Source organism: Meriones unguiculatus, chromosome 12, assembly GCF_030254825.1.
Source record: "Meriones unguiculatus strain TT.TT164.6M chromosome 12, Bangor_MerUng_6.1, whole genome shotgun sequence".
NCBI lineage: Eukaryota > Metazoa > Chordata > Mammalia > Rodentia > Muridae > Meriones > Meriones unguiculatus.
The window spans coordinates 89,956,896-89,974,163 of NC_083360.1; the positions used below are offsets into that span (position 1 = coordinate 89,956,896).

At 46.8% G+C, this 17,268-nt stretch overlaps 1 long non-coding RNA gene across 1 annotated transcript; it reads left to right on the forward strand.

Moving 5' to 3' along the window:
- Window positions 1-6,938: 6,938 nt before the first annotated feature.
- Window positions 6,939-14,939, forward strand: LOC132646868 (uncharacterized). Its single transcript, XR_009585207.1, has 3 exons — window positions 6,939-7,094; window positions 9,398-9,485; window positions 11,109-14,939. It is a non-coding gene; the product is annotated as an uncharacterized LOC132646868 (long non-coding RNA).
- The last annotated feature ends 2,329 nt before the right edge of the window (window positions 14,940-17,268 follow it).

A 17,268-nucleotide genomic window follows, 5' to 3' on the forward strand; every position in this document is an offset into this window, starting at 1 on the left:
TCAAGTCCCTTCATTTTCCCTAGCATTCCCCAGGTGGGTGGAAACAATTTGATGAGATAGTAACAGAAAAAAAAAATGTTTTTAAAAGTCTAACTGTTGTCTTGCAGTTAGACTTTATTATTAATTATTATTATTATTACTATCATACCCATCATCTATCATGGTTATTAACCACCTGTTACCCACCAAGGATCTGTCATTTAGAAATCCCTTTACACCCTTCGTGGACTTGTTTATCCTCCCTAGGGTTTGAGTCCCCAGCCCAGCCCACATTTCTACAGGCTAGCTCCTCACATTTGAATGGATTTTCCAGTTTCTTTTGTGAGTTCCATCATAACCAGATGAACTCATTGCAATACAGCCTTATCTCCTTCTCTAAGCTGGGAGAAAGATCCCAAGGAGAAAAAGGAAGATCCCAATCCATGACCTCCAAGCCCAGAAGGCAGAGGTAGGAAAAGACTAGGTAGGGCTCCTTAACCATCCCAGCTAAGGCTGAGACCAGCATCCAGACCCTATTTCCCTGAAGAGCACTCAAGGCTCAGGATAGCAAACGATATTCTCCAATCCTAGTGTCCTCTTCACACAAGAAGCAAGGGACCAGAAAACCTTTCTATACAAGCCCCAAACAAGGAGAGAGTGCAAGGGACTCAGCATCTACTCTGGTCTATGATCTACAGATCTCAGGTTCAGTTAGAAAGTACGTACGATCCCCCTTTCATGAAGTTCACCCATAAATGAAGCCAAAGTGTAAACAAACTCTGCACACAGTGAAAATGGCCAAAGTCTTGAATAGAAAATTTACGAAAAGCAGAAATTAAGGAAATATCCTGATTGTCCTTGCCTGGGACAACCTTAGGAAGACCAAAAGGCTGGGGAGATGACTCATTTGATGCAGTGTTTAATGTCCAGCACGGCAGGGACATGTGTGCAGGAAGTCTATGACCCCAGGACTGGAAAGGTAGAGATGGGTAGATCCGTGGGGCTTTGTCCAAGGCAGCCACTCTAGCCAAGTAGTGAGCTCTAGGTTCAATGAGACCACTGCTTCAGGAAATAAGGTAGAAAGTGATTAAGGAAGAGACACACACACACACACACACACACACACACACACACACGCAAAGAGGTGCTAAACAATGGAGAGGAGCTTGGTAAGCATAAAGGTGGTGAGTATCAGAGAAGGACTTCTGAATCAGGCAGACCATGAGCAAATACTGATGGGCACAGAGTATTCATGGATGGACAGGTCAGAGAACAAAGGGGTCCACCTATGTTCTATCTGCAAGGAAGCTCTGCTGGGCTTGCTCTGCCCTTTGAAAGCACTGACAGCCCCCCTTATTTCCTGTTCTTCACAAAGCAGCCTACTGACAACTCTGATTGGGGCATCTAAAGAACACTCTGGCTTCCTTAGACAAGGCTGTCAGGTTTCTCCTCAAGAACACACAGGGTCTGAGCATCATTTTATTCCATCTTTAGATTAGTGCTGACTAGTCATCAATGACATGGGTCTCAGTACAGCCCCCACTGCACAAGTCTCCTCAGACACAGCCTACCTCTTTCCTTTGACTATCCTTCCATGACAGTTGAGAGAAACTTACCTTACCAGTAGGAAGCAGGGATGGGATGAACCCCAGCCCACCAGCCTTCTCTCTTTTCCTCCCCTGCTGCTCATACAACTGGATAAATTAGCCCACCCAGTCCATCTGGAAAATGGAGAACTCCAGACAAATTTGGGGTGATTGTAACAGTAGCATTTGCCCAGCAAATTATACTCCATGAGCTAATTAGGAAGGGATTGTGACCCTCAGCCTTAATTAATATCTAGTCCCTAACAACTTAATCCTGGGTGAAATCATAGCAAGGATCTCACCAGAATACCGAAATTCTTTCCTCCTACAAATCACCTATATAAATACATATATTTTAATAGCAGCAATTATAAAGTTCTCTGCCAACTTCTGGGGCTGTTTAACATTCCTGGATGGAGGCCACAGCTTTTCCTTGGTCTCCTCCCTTGCCACAGCCGAGGCCTAATGAATAGTCACTCAGGCAGTTCTGTGCGCCGTGTAACCAATATCTCCTACCAGCGGGTCTTCGCAAGGATTTAATAAGCAGTCTGGGAGGACGGCCTGAGGAGGTCCACGAACCTAATCGTTAACTCTGAGGCCTAATCAGCATCTGCTTCCCACCCAGAGTCGGCCTAAGCTATGGGGCCTGGTCCCCCCAGTAATGGATGGAAAATAGGCGATTTCCTGACAGTTAGCAACCAATTTTCCACCAATTAGCTGAGAGATGGTGGTCTCTGGAGGAAAGGAGATGGTTCCAGCACAAGAAGCTGGGCTGGGAGAAAGAAGATGCTAACAAGCACACGAGCCAAAGCCTGAGAGCGAAGGGCACTGGGTCTCTCCCACCTTCTTCTCCTCCCCCAAGCCAGTCTCAGCCTGAATCCCTGTGAGGAAGTTTCTGGGGATGGGACTATACTGGAATCTCCTTGGGGCTCTTCTTGGGGTCCTGTTAGATGCCCATCTCCCTCTCTTCTCTCTTCTGGGGCCAGATAAGCAAGGGTGGCTCCCCTGCTTCTCTCCACAGTGTCCCAAGTGACAGCTATGGACTTCCTCCAAGACCGCTAATGTGGTGGCCTGGTTCATGCTGGAGTCAGAATGTTGTGCCTTAAAAATTCTGAATTCAGGCCAGACAGATGGCTCAGTGATTAAGGGTATTCTCTCCACAATTACAAGGACCAAAGTTGGGATTCCAGCACCCACGTAACAAGCTTTATTACCCCAGCTCAGTTTCCTCATTTATAAACTAGAAATAATAATATTGCCTGTGATAAAGATTACATGGACTGCTGTGATGTTTCATGCCTTATGAAGTAATGCACGATGGGTAAGTGCTATTATTATTAATCAGTATGAATAGCAAATTCATGTCAACAGTAGGACGAACTGTATGAGAACCACCAACTCTGATAGTCCTCTAGTTGCTGGCCTGGTCCCATTTCCTGCCACCTGAATGACCATTGTCATCATCGGGTATCTGGCCTTATACCCCTCAAGCTCATCCTCATGCCAAACACTTTTTTTTCTTAACTTTTAGCTCCATGACCAACTCTGGGAATGTTTAATGCCTTGAGTTTTAAAGCTTGCCTATCAGTTGGTACAGTTTACAGTTTAACACATACTCACCTTTACACAAAGATCCACAGTCCATAGCTGGGAACCTGTGAAAGCTCTGAACTGTACTTGAAGGTTTGTTCCATCATGAAACATCTGGTATGGGTCACCGGCGAACCAGTTATACCGCTTCCAGAAAGCTGTTGTCATTTTATCTACGAGTTTGCTCTGGGTCTTGCTGCAGAACACAGATCCCCTCAAGTGCTTCTTTCTTGCAGTTGACTTTTTCCATAATGTTTTCTTACAGCCAGCCTTTCTCCTTAGCCAAAGGCAGATTTTACTGTCTTTCTCTTGCCTTTCCATGCGCTGTAGTTTTACAATTCTGACCAGCTGCTTCAGGACACTGGGAACAAATGCAGACACTGTATTAAGGACTGTTGCAGTACACCCGTAAGTAAGTCAGGTTGCAGCTTGCAAGATGGCGGCCTCCATCTACACGGGTGCTGTGAGAGCAACTTCAGGAACACTCCATCTCCTGAGTGTTTGGGCACCTTCAACCTTCTGGAACTGTGCTAAGAACACCTGCCTTAATTCTGCACTGCGTGCCATCCGTTTTAGACATATTCAGACATTAGTTGTTTCCTCTGCCCCAAGACTTATCAAAAGAGGCCTTTCTTAAAGGCAGATGGGACTCTGCCCATGTGGCTGCCTCAGTGGAGCTCCTGCAGTGGTGCAGCCTGGATGGGACCCCTATTAAAACTAGTGTTTTAATCCTAGTGAAAACTCATTTCCCATAGCTCACAAACCATTAGTTATATGTTCCTTACTATCTTTCTAGGCCCATCTCTCACCAAGCCTGGCCCTATTTCTTTGTTTTGTAACTCTGATGTTTTACAATTTAATGTTCAAGCCTGCTATAAAGTGTTTTGATCAAATCTAGCCCAGATCCCCTTCCTTCCAGATCCTCCCCTATTCCCCAACACTTTCCCCTCACAGCCCGTGTTTTCCTTTGGTAATACCTACTGAATCCATTAAGTGCTGCCTGTCTGCTTCTCAGTACCTGCATCCCTGAAGAAAACTGAGTCTCCTTCCTCACACTGGTCCAACATTTTTAAAATCCCAACAAAGAATTCATTACTGGCTGCCATTCTGTAGCCTTGGTCCTGCCTCTCTGGACCAGTGTGAGACCTTATGGATTAACTCGGCAGGTACAGGAGACACATAGCTCCCCACCTATTCACCCTTACTATTGGGCCACAAGATTGTGCTGCAAGGCGGGACTAAAGGCATTGCTGACATGCGCCCGAGTCATGGAAGAGAGGCACCCTCAGCATCTCACTGCATATTTGGATTCGACAGTACTCTCAACTTTCTCACAACGAGCTGTTCTTCTCTGGTAACTGAAAGAGACATAGTCCTTCCCTTGCTGAGCTCAGTTTGGGAGTGGGAGTCCGGTAAGAACAGTGAGTATTTGATGTGCGCTTACTCTAGGCCAGATACTCCATTGAAAAATTTTACATAAATTATTTCATGGGATCACCTCAAGTCAGAAGGGCTTTAGGTTGAACCAAATATATAGTTCATCACACAAACTGGGACTCTTCTAGAGTAAACTTAGCAGTAGTAATAACTACACAGGGACAGGAGGAAAAACCAGAACATTTTCAGGCAAGGCAGAACAGATAGAACTCTATAGAAAAAGTAGCTGGCCTTTTTCTTAGTTAGGGTTGTTGGAATGAAACACCATAACCCAATCAGCTTAGAGAAGGGAGAGTTTATTTGGCTTATGCTTCCACATCGCTGTTCATCTTTGAAGGAAGTCAGGACAGGAACTTAAACAGGGCAGGACCTAGAGGCAGGAGCTGATTCAGAGGCCATGGAGATGTGCTGCTTACTGGATTGCTCTCCGTGCTTTCTTATAAAACCCAGCACCATAATGCGGTAGGCTTCCTACATGAATTACTGATTAAGAAAAGGCCCTACAGGCTTGCCTACAGAAAGATCTTATGGAGGCATTTTCTCAAGTGAGGCTCCCTCCTCCATGATGACTCTAGCTTGTGTCAAATTGACATAACACCACCAAGCACAGCCTTATTTTAGAGGTGAGGGTGGAGAGCCATTTGAAAGAGAGGAACCACACCCAGATTTTCTCTATTTTTAATGCAGGATTTCAAGTCTCTGACTCCAATCACATAGGCAAACTGTTTATGATATAACATGAAACCATGCTTCCTAACCAGGGATAGGGCTCCAGGCTGGTGGTGGAAGACAAGAGAGAGGTCACTAAGAGCTAAGGGATCCTGGTCCAAGAAAGGTTTGAGCTAAAGGCAGCTAGGAAGCCTAAAGGCAGATGAAGAAAGGGCGCTGGAGGAACAGAGTACAGAAATCGGTACTTTGCTCTATGTAAGACTCCAGTTCACTTGAGAGGCTTTAGGAATCTTCCCAGAAACCTTTCCAAAATGGTACTTCCTGAAACAGTCTGGAAAGGCCCAGCCCTAGAGTTTCCATCCCAACAGTGAAAGTCCTGTCCAGCTAGGAGCCCCTTATGTAGGTGGGTAGCTTCTGCGGATTTGGGCTGATAGTGGCCTGGCTCCAGACACTTGGTGGAGCTGGGGTTCAAGACAACACTTATCTCCTCCAGGCTCCTGTATTCCTCATGCCCAGTGTGCACCCTGCCAAGCCCTGATATCTACCATCTGTCCTGGTGCGCCATCACTGCCACTTCTCAGAACCCAGCAGCTGTGGCATTGCTTTCCTTTGCAGCATCTGGAGAAAGGAGAAAGGAGTTGGATCCAGACCTCTGATGTGCAGCTTAGGCAGGCCCTGGGTTCCAGGTTCCTGTTGGTCCCCAGAAGTGTCCCAAGCTGCTTCTGACCTGTAAGCTTAGGTTCTGGCCAGGTAATGCTGCTGGTGGTGTAGAGAGGACCCTGTGCCTTCCAGGGTTGCTTTCTGGAGGAAACACTGGTTCTTCTGCCTTCTGCACGTCCTCCAGCTGCTCTGCCAGCTCAGCTACTCACACAGCTCTGCTTTCCTCAGAGTTCAAAGGCTTCTGCCAGGCTCCTCGGAGTACTTTGTCACAGAGCTGTGACAACGCATAAGGCTAAGTGTCACCCATCAATCCCTCCAAACCACTTCCATACCTCTGCCAGAGGGGTCATTCCAAAAACAGATTTGTCAGGAGTTCCCATCCCCAGCAAGACAAGTAATCCATCTACCACCTTCACATACAGGGGCCTCCATGTCCAGGCTCCACTACCTCCTCAGTGTGACTTCCCTGCAGGATCTCCTGCACACACATCAGTGCACTGAAGCCTTTTCTTCTCCAGACTCGTGCTTGGTGCTGAGGGCCACTGACTATTCTGCAGCACCACCATATTACTTCAGCTGATCCTCCGGATCTTGTATCTGAAGGACTTCACAGTTTTGAACCATGAAGGCTTCCAGAGAACCCAACCCATCCTTCCCCTGGCTCTCTCCTCCCGGTGTACGTGGACATCCACTGCTGGCCCTCAGGGAAGGAGTCCAGCGTGAGTCAGTTCTGTGTCACTTTTTGCCCTGAGGAGGCCTGAGGAGGGCAGCCTTTAGGGGAAGACTATACAATCATGACCCTTCCTGGCTTTCTGGATCCCTGAGCTGTATTTTCTGTGTGTTCTCCCAGTCCTCTGCCCTTGCCTGTTGTTAGTCCTTAGGATAACCTTATGCATAAGAATAGAAGCCTCCTGCACCTCGCCTGGGAAGCCCTGTAGAAGTGCCCTGGTGGAGGAGGTGCAGGTGAGCCAGCCAAGAGGGCAAAAGTGCAGGAGAGCTGTCCCTCCTACTCATCTGCCCTGAAGTGGCATGAGTGCAGGGGTGATGTCTGCCCCTCCTCAACCCTCACTACCTATGGCAGTCAGGAGAGCTGGCCCCAGGGGCAGGAGAGCAGGAGAGCACAGCCTGCATCTTCCCTGGGAAGCACCGTAAGGCTAGCCCTGGTGGAGCCAGGTGAGTGGGCCCAAGGGTGAGGGCACAGGAGAGATGGCTGCCTCCACTCGTCTGCCATGAGGTGGTGTGGGTGCAGGGCAGATATGAGGGGATGGGGAGATGAGATGAGCAGGACAGGGATGCATGAAGTGAAACTCACAAAAAATCAATAAAACTTAAAATTAAAAAAAAAAAAAAGGACCATGTCAGATGGAAGGGAAGGAGGACCTCCCCTTTTACTGGACTGAGGGAGGGGCATAGGAGAAGAAGAAGGAGGGAGAATAGGATTGGGAGGGAACGAGGGAGGGGGCTACAGCTGGGATACAAAGTGAATAAACTGTAATTAATTAATTAATTAAGTAATTAAGTAAGTAAGTAATTTTTAAAAAGACCATGCGTGGAGATAACCTAAAACCCCTAGAACCCCTGCACAGATGTAGCCTATGGCAGCTCAGTCTTTAAGTGGGGTTCCTAGTAATGGGAACAGGAACTGTCTCTGACATGAACTCAGTGGCTGGCTCTTTGATCACCTCCCCCTGATAGGGGAGCAGCCTTACCAGGCTAGAGGAAGACAATGCAGCCAGTCCTGATGAGACCTGGTAGGCTAGGGTCAGAGGGAAGGACCTCCCCTATCAGTGGACTTGGGGAGGGGCAGGGGAGGAGACAAGGGAGGGAAATGGGATCTGGAGGGGATCAGGGAGGGGGCTACAGTTGGGATACAAAGTGAATAAACTGTAATTTACAAAAATATAAAAAAATTTTAAAAATGAAAAAAAATTAAAAAGAGCAGGAGCCTGTCCGTTCCCTTGGTTGGAGACAGCCTTAGGTCAGATATAAGGCTGTGAACAAGGTTCTTTAGGTGGATTTGGATTTCAGCCCCCACAGGCACCTTAGCTGGGTATCTTGTGCAGGATACACATACACAGCCTCAAGCATCATGCTCAACCCTTGCCAAGATGCCCGGATAGCTCAATTTGGAGGACATTCCTTTAATTTACAGTCACATTTGTATTGAGACATAATAGGACTACTATTAGCTGCTTCTATCGTACACTGGGATAGGAAAATGAAGTGACAGGATTGGGGGAGTCTGGATGTCCATTTGACTCACTGACAGATTGAGTGGTTCTCATCATTAGCTGCACACCCCGCCCCCAACCTCAGAGTTTGCTGTTTGTAGCAAGGCCTGGGCCTGTGTCCACTGGGAGTGTGCCAGCTACTTTCCTTCCTTTCTTGTTAGTCTTAGTATTCTCAGCTTCTGAAAGCCAGCCTCAAAGCTTCCTTTCCAGCCTTCTGCCCACACATAGACACACACAGGCACATACAACTCACTCCTTTGTACTCACTACAAAAAAAAATATAGCATTGGAGCTCTGGAAAGAGCAAGGTCTTGGCCACCTCCAAGCTGTGAAAGATGACAGAATTCCCTCTGAGCTAAGCCCTGATAAACCCCTACTCTTTGCTCTGAAGTATTTTAGACAGACTTTGGCCACAGCAAGAAAGTAATGTGTTCTGGTGTCTCAGACAGAAATAGAGCCAACTTTGCTCAAGGTAGACAGATCTAGACTTAGGGTCCAAGAATGTCCTGGGGGAATGTCTCTGAGTCCACATAGCAGTGGACTCTGAGTGTGTAGGTTGGTTTTTGTCATGTTGACATAAGCTAGGGTCATTTGAGAAGAGCCTCAATTGAGAAAATGCCCCTATCAGATTGACCTGTAGGCATTTTCTTGATTGTTGATTGATAACTATTGTGGAAGAGTAGTGCATCCCTGGGTCATATTAGAAAATAAACTGAGTAAGCAGGGGAGCAAGCCAATAAAAAGCATCCATCCATGGTGTTAGCTTCAGTTCCTGTAATGGCTTTCTCTCAATGGAGTGTGACCAGAATATGTAAGCCAAATAAACCTTTTCTTTTCCATTTTGCTTTTGGTCATGAAGTTTTATCGAAATAGAAACCAAACTGAGATACTGGGGCTTAGAGATGAGAGAGAGAGAGAGAGAGAGAGAGCAGGCACTCACAACCAGTATGTGTCTGGCCTTTGAGGCCTGAATATGTGGCTACCATTTTGTTTCATAGTCAGTTCTGTGAACCTGAGAATCCGGGATGCTAATTATCATTTAAAATTATTACTCCATGATCCCAAGGCTATTTTAACTCAGTGACTCAAAATACTCCTATCTTGGGAGCCCGAGATGCTTAGAATTGTTACATTTCCCAAGACATGATCATCCCTGTACATTTCTTTTAAAGATGTGTTGAGTCTTTCTGCCTGTGTTTATCTCCTGTACACCTCTCATAGATTTTGATTATCCCTATTTTTCAGACGAGGGACTGAGGCATGAAGAAGTGAAGTGGCTTTCTCAAGGCAACACAAGCAGTACTCAGTGGCCCATAACTGAAACTTCCAGGAGGTAAAGGTGCCTGGGTAGACCAGAGCTACTTTGTTTTAGAATCATCCTGAGAGTCCCACCCAACCGGAGACCCCTGCCCTTAACTCAAGCTATGGGTGGTGACAGAAACCTCCCATGGACTAGTGCTATTGGGATGTACACAGTCTTCACTCTGTATCCCAGCCTTGACTACTCCTTCCTCTTGCCACCTTGTCCCTTCCCAGCCTCCAGTTCTGAATCCCCCAGGCAAAACCAGGCACATTCCTTGGGCTAGACTCCAAGTTTACTTAAGAGGAGAATGTTATTATGGAGATTACAATAGCTTCAAGAAGAGAGCATCAATGTACCCATGTATGACCACAAGAATGTTCATCAGCTCTGGAGCTTCCTGCTGGGTACCTTGCAAGCCTTGTCTGAAGGTGGTGGGCATAGCCTGGGGGATAGAGGATCAAAATGAGATGAAGCAGCCAGGTGACATTGCTCTTTTCCCCACTGCTCTTGGACCAGAGAGAAGACCAAAAAATACCCCTTCACTGCATCTACATGTCCTATAGTCCTAAGCAAGACATACATAGCTCAGTTCTTAGAAGTGAAGCTGTGGGTGGCATGTGTGAGTGTGTGTGTGTGTGTGTGTGTGTAGGCACATGTGCACACATGCTTTCATTTGTGAGTGGGTAGGTATGTTGAACAGTATAGAGGAATAGGCCTCCTCCTCATCCATTCTCCACCTTAGCCTAAGCCATATATGAAGGAGTTTGCTGCTCAAACTCTCCCCGGACCCACCATAGAACTCTAGATTTGGATGCCTGATTAGGAGAGAATAGAAAAGACTGAATAAAAACTCAGAAAGGCTATAGACTTAACTCTTTCCAAACTTTAACATTTTTTTTAAATTTTGTGTATTTATTTATTTTCTAAGAAAAAAAAACATAAAAGTAAAATTCCTGTGGCCAGGAGCAGTCAGAAGTCTGGCTCACATCTCCTGCTGGGTAATTATCTGGCATTTAGCACCCTTCTTCCCAGCACTTGTAATTAGCAGGGAAATGAAGATGCTGTCATTCTACCTCCCAGCTTCTCTCTGCTGCCCAGAGGCTATGGGGGAGGCTCAGAGAGGTGGGGATCAGTGCAGCAAACTGAATGCAGGCTGGATATCAGAAAGAAGAGTGAGCCAGTAGGATCATCAATGGACAGTAACTGAGAGACTTCTAAGAAGACTTTTTGCCTCCCCTGCCCATAGCCGTCTCTCAGCCCTGAATTTCTACAGTGGGTGCGGGCTGGGCCACGCCCCTTTCTGCTGGGAGCTGTGCTGGCTTTGATTAAACCGCTGTGTGCTAGCAAGGCCTCACTGCATTCACTGCGGATGTCCCAAGTGCTGCTTATGCCTGACTCTGGACAGAGATGAGGTAGAGCCACCTGGGACTGCAAGGACCCCAAGAAAAAGATAAGAATCTAGTCCATGAGGCAGGATTATCTGCTTGTTAGGAGGGACTTAGTAAAAACAAAAGTCGTGTGGAGTGGTGTGGGTTTTAACAATGAAGAAGAAATTCTTAGAGGAGGCTTCCAGCAGTCGGTACTATCAAGGTCTCTGCCTTTTGGGCTGTTTTTCTCATCCTTCACACAGCATCTACTCTATATCTCTTCCAGGGCCAGTCTAGACCCTCCGGACTCTCACAACCAACTCCAGACTACCTGACCCTTTCTCAAGACACGCAGAGAACAACCTGGCACTTGGGGGACTCAGAAACACAAAGACTGAAAGGTTGAAATTAAATCACAAAGGCTCTAAATGACAGGTTAAGGAAAGACTCAACTATTCTGTAAGAAAACGTAAACTTTTCCTAATCAATTCTGGGGCCACAGAGAGGACGGGTGGCAGAGAATGATTGGCAGAGGTTGGGGTAGATAAGCCAGGCAGAGAGACAGAAATAATAACCCCAACCCCAGCAGAAGGTTAGGGTGGTCTGGATCAAGAAACAGTCATGAGAATAGCAACAGAGGACATGAGCTTTGAAGCCCCACCCACCCCGGTGTCAACAGGGCTGGGTTACCAGCCAGCTATTCCAATTATTCATAGAAATCAATTTCATTCCACAGAGGCTCAGATAAAGCTCATGTTGCCAGCCGACAGTAATGGATGAGAAGCTTAGGGTGAGGAGATAAGAAGAGACCCAGTGTGGGGTGATCGGGTGGGGCTTTGCAGGCCGAGGGCAGTGTGGTTAGAGGTTATCAAAACATCCCTTCAAATAGCAAAGGTTCAGCGCCAGCCAGCTCAGCTGTGATCTGTGTGCGGAGGGACAAGCTAGCCCTTCCACAGGCCTGAGCCATGAGACCCAGATTCAAGGTCCTTGAGTTTTATTCCTACCAACAGGGGGAAACTAATTCAGTTTTGACTGAGGTGGAGGCTCAAAAGATTATAAAGCAAGATGCTCTCTGAGGCCCTGGCCATCTGAGGACCAGGAATTGCATGTATGTGTCTTTTGTGTATTTATGGCATTAGGAAAAGAATGGTTCCTTCACAGCACTCAAGAGCTAGTGAGGAAGACAGAAATGTCTACATTGTCTCATTGAAGCATGGGCAGAAAGGCTTGGCCCCTATCACACTTTCTAGGAAAAGGTCCCAGGACACCCCTAGAGACATAAGACATAAGACATAAGACATAAGACATAAGACAGAAAAGAGTGTAGGAGAGGAGGTTTGCCAAGAGAAGAATAGAACAGTGAGAAACACTGGGGTTCCCACAGTAGGGTAGAAACACGAGAGGCCAAAGATGCCCAGATGAGAAATCAGAGGGAGAATTAAGTGCCCAGTAATAAATCACTGATTCTTATATCGTACTGTTCACTCTGCTGGGCATCATCCTGTGTGTTTCACATGAAGTAATCAGCGTCATCCTCATGACCACCCTCACTTTAAACCAGAGGAGGCCAAAGCTTTGAAGTAAAGGCAATTCTCCCAAAGTCAAAACTACAGGGGATGGAGCTGGCATGTAGATACAGGCAGTCTGACTTCATCACATCACTACAATGAGTTCCACTTGCAAGGGGCTCTCTGCAAGATCAGCACAAGCACTCGTAGAGGCACTGTACTTCTTATACCTCAAGCAGCTTGTGCCCATTGTGTAAGAGAAGCTGAGGCTCAAAGACATGCTATGTCCACAGTTGCATTACAGAGAACTGGCAGGGGCCGGCAGGCAGACCTATCTCTCTTCCAGGTCACCTCTAGATCTTCCTTGTTGAAGAGCTGAACAGCTGTGTTGGAGCATCCCCCAGAGAAAGACAGGACTGAGAGTCAGTCTCATCCCACCCTGCTCAGACAGCTTTTCCTCACAGCTCCAGATTGGCCTGAAAGGCCCCATCTACCAACACTCAGAGCTGGGAGGAGATAACTCCTTTTTATCTCTGCAGAGGGTTCAATAGTTTATTCCCACCCAGGGCAGTGGGGTGCCTGGTGCCCGTTCTTGGAAGGTGTCCAGCAGCAGGACAAATGTGAGGCACTTCCTATCCTTCTCTCTTGCACGTGCTCGTCTCCACACCCTACTGTCACCAGCAGGAAACATCTCAGATGCAGATCGTCTACACAGACACCAGGTCCAGCGGAAAATAACCACCCTGAGCTCAGAACTCTGGCCAGCAAGGCAGCCAGTTGGTAGGAATATCACAGCTCTGGAATGGCCTAAACCAGCATGCTTTCTCGGCTCTTCCACCTTCCAGCTGTGTCTGGTTAAGCTATTATTAAATTTCGCTTTATTATAACTCCCATCTTGGGAAGTTGCTACCAGGGCTAAGACAAGAAAGATAAAGTAGGGACTGGAGAGATAGCTCAGCAGTTGAGAGTGCTGGCTGTTCTTTCAGAGGACCTGGGTTTAATTCCCAGCACCTACACAGAGTATTGCAATCGTCTAGAACTGGATATCTGTTTCTGGATATCTTTCGCCCTTTTTTGGCCTTTTGGGAAACCAATATATGTGTGTGGTGCACAGAGAGCTGTGCAGAGAAAACACTCATACACATAAAATAAATACATCATCATCAATCAAGTATTCAGTAACTCAGCCCTGGATCAGGCCAATAGCTGGGGCTGGGAAATTACCCCTCCTTTCCTGCTTACACCACATGAATTTGACTACCTACTATGAATGAAACCAAAACCCCCACTGAAGCCCCCAACAATAGAGCAAGTAAGCCTACCTTGCTTTCCCAGCACTCTCTAGTGCTCCCCACACTCTGCAGAGGATGGAGCACACCCCCTTAGCCTGGAATTCGAGGGCTTCTTGGGTACCCAGGTCTGGTCTCCAGGGCCCAGGTGACTCACTACCCTTGAACAAAGCCTATCTTCAGGCTCCAGAACATCCTTCAAGACCTGGATCATCTGCCGCCTCCAGATCCCCGAGGGAGAATGAATCACTTGCTCTATTGTGCTCCCACAGTTCTGAGCTCATTCTTCTTTGTGCTGTGGACACAGATTCTTGTATCTGTCTCCCCAGAGTGAGCTCTAGCTAGTCAGCAAGATGTATCCCCATTATTTCATCACTTATTAGGCACAGGTTTGTAAAGGAATCCAATAGCATACCCTCGAATGGAAGCGGCTCCTTTAAATGCTTACCTGGTGTGAACACCTTCTTTTGGAGACTCAGAGGCCTAAGGCTTGAGGCTAGAGAGGGCCTGTGGGAGATACAGGGTGTTGAGAAGGATAGGAACAATAGACAGGTCCAGGGTTGTAGGATGAGCTAGCAAGATGAAAACAAAGACGGTCATGTCTGCTCTACAGTTAGGTAGTCCAAGATCCTCCATGGCTCTCCACTGCCCTCTGGATGAAGGTTAAGTTATTCTGACTTCCTAGTTGCCTTGTAATGTAGTCTCCACCAGCCTGTAAACCTGATGTCCTGTTAACGTCACACTCAGATCACTCTGTACCACTCTGGAATCCAGAACAGGCCCTTGGCTTCAGGGCCTCATTTGCTGTTCTCTCCTTGGGTGGCCTTCCCTTTCTCCAGTCTACCTGAATCTAATGATGCTCAGGTGTAATCTGAGGTGCCACTTCCGCTGAAGGTTCCCTGGCTGCCTCTCTCCACATACAGTGAGGCAGGGCAGCAACCACATCAGAGTATATTCAGTCTGTGCCCTCAACAGCCAACACAGACCGGAAAGAAATGAGAATCATCTATTGAACAAATGAATGAATGAAGTATTTGAACAAGAACTCTAGGCCACAGGTAAAAACACTTTTTTTTTATCCCAGCTCTTGAAAAAAAGCTCAGTAGTTAAGAGCACATACAGCTCCTTGCAGAGGGCCAGAGTTCCATTCCCAGCACTCAAGTCACACGGCTCACAACTACTTCTATCTCTAGATCCTGGACATTTGACATCCACTACTGGCCTTCATGGGCACCTGCTTTTGTAAGCACATAAAAATGTGTGGACACACATGTGTACGTATAATTAAAAAATAAAAATAAAATAACTCCTTTTATAAAAGGAATACTGTTGGCGTCAAACCAAATTGATCCTACACGAAAAGGAAAGGATGAGTGAAGAGGAGGCGCATGAAAGACTTTAGGACAAACAACAGAGAGTTGCCGAGGAAGTATTTGCAGGAAGGAGGGGCATGCCACGGGACCCAGAGAAACAAGCTTATTTGCCTGAGTTTCTCCTCATCCACTGATCTCTCTTATTTCTGAAGAACCTTTGAATCACCGAGTCAGCACTGGGAAGGAAGGGAATCTTGGACAATGTCAGCTCATCCAGTGCTTCAGCCCACGCCAGCCTTTCCCATCCTGACAGCCTCACACACCACACTCACTTCTCTATCCCACCTATTGCTCTCCACCAGCTGTTCACATTCCAGAGAAAGTGCTTGAGGCCTCTAGGTGACTGCTACTCCCTCCCTGCTACAGGCTTCAGCCCTTTCAGTGGAAACTGCCAGCTCTGCTCTACAGTCCCTGGCATTAGGCAAATCCCTACTTAAGCATCAGAATCCTTGTCTGGCCCAACTATATCCAGGTATCACATAACTTCCTGTTACGGAAGATACCACTCAATGCTATCGTGTCTCTTTTATTCTCTGCTATGGCTCAGCGCCAAGCACACAACCTCCAACAATGGTAGACCCTCAAATTACTACTAGTGAAAAGTTTTTGGAGACCGCTATGATTTGGATACAGTTTGAGTGTTAACCTACAGTTATGTATTTGAAAGTTGGTCCCCAGTGAAATAATGTCGAGGTGGAAGAGCTGGAGCCTAGGGCAAGGTAGTTAGGTCATGAGAACACTGCCCTCAAATAAAAAAGACTGATGTTCTGTGTGGACCTCAGTTAGCTCTCACCAGTGCACACTACTGTAAAGCAGTCACTCATGCAAGTAGCTGTTTCCTTCCCATTTTTCCACCATGTTTCTGGTAGAGCTTTTACTGGGATGTTAGCACTATACTCTTTGGACCTTTCATCACCAGAATGAGCCAAACATCCTCCCCCCACCAAAAAAGTACCCAAACTTAGGCATTTTTCTTAGCAATTTTAAGCAGACTAATGTAGTGGACGTTTTGGTTTCTTTAAAAACTCAGTTATGTTATGTAAACATGTTTTTGTTTTAATCCCAGGTGTGGGATGTGGGGATGCTTTAGTTTGTCCACAGCTATTAACTATGATTGTTTCCTGCTCTGAGAGGGACATGATCTTTGCCAGTGCAGATAGTTTAATTCTGAGGACTCTGAGAGGGTATAAATGCTAGATCTCAGAGAGGGACAGGGGCACTTGAAGGAAGAAGGAGCTACTCTCCCTACTGCTGCCCACTGCTGCTGGCTCATCTTGCTGCTCCATTTGCTATTTGCTGGACTGCTGGACTGCTGGACTGCTGGATATCCTGACTATGAAGATTGGACTTAACCCAAAGAAACAGCAGAAAGTAGTCTAAATAGGTCTATGCCCCCATTTTCCTCTAACTTTTTTTCTCTCCTACCTTGTGTCAGGCTCATAGAGCTCCAGTCCTCAAAGAGCTTCTATGCTCTTTGGAGACTGGAGATACCTATTGGATGGATGGATAGATGGATGGATGGATGGATGGATGAGACTCCATATCAATGCACTGAAAACTTCCTCTTAGCCTCACTGTAGCAACACACCTCCTAGAACAGAGAGAGCACAAAGCATCTGGGTAGATCTCAGTGTTGAATAGAACTTCTCCATCCTCCCTGCCCTCTGTGGACTCATCTGGGAACCCCCCGAGGGCTAGAACACTTGTGAAGAAATTAATATGGGAGGAAAAATGAAGACTACTGTTTCTCTTAGAATTCTTTTGGATAACAGAAAGCAAACCAGCAAGTCCTCCTGTGAGAAAAGAGCTATGGTCTGGAGTGGAGAGAGAGCTGGTGGGAAGTTCCTGGCCTGAACTTATCTAGAGGCTGTGGAGAGTGTCCCAGGTTAGGAGCTTAGAGCTGAGGAAGTGGAAAGTCTTCCCTAGCTCTAACCTATGCAGTTGGCAGGCTCTGTGATGCCTCCTCAATGACACCATTAAATCTTCAGTAGAGGGACAAAACTCAGGGGGAAAAAAATCTCTGTGTAGTTTAATTTTCATGGGAAAAGGAGAAGGGCCAAGTCTCCCATCTGAGTCTGATTGTTTGACTAAAGGGAAAGGGGCTACAGACCCTCACAAGCAGGGCCAGTAGACACACATGGCCACCAACTGCAGAGCAGCTGAACGGTCTATGGCCCAGTAGAGGTCTTACCAAAGGTACAAGGAGTGTGAAAATCCCAAAAGGTACACTGACAGTACGGGAGGATTTGTAAATGGTTGTCTCCTTATTCCTTCAT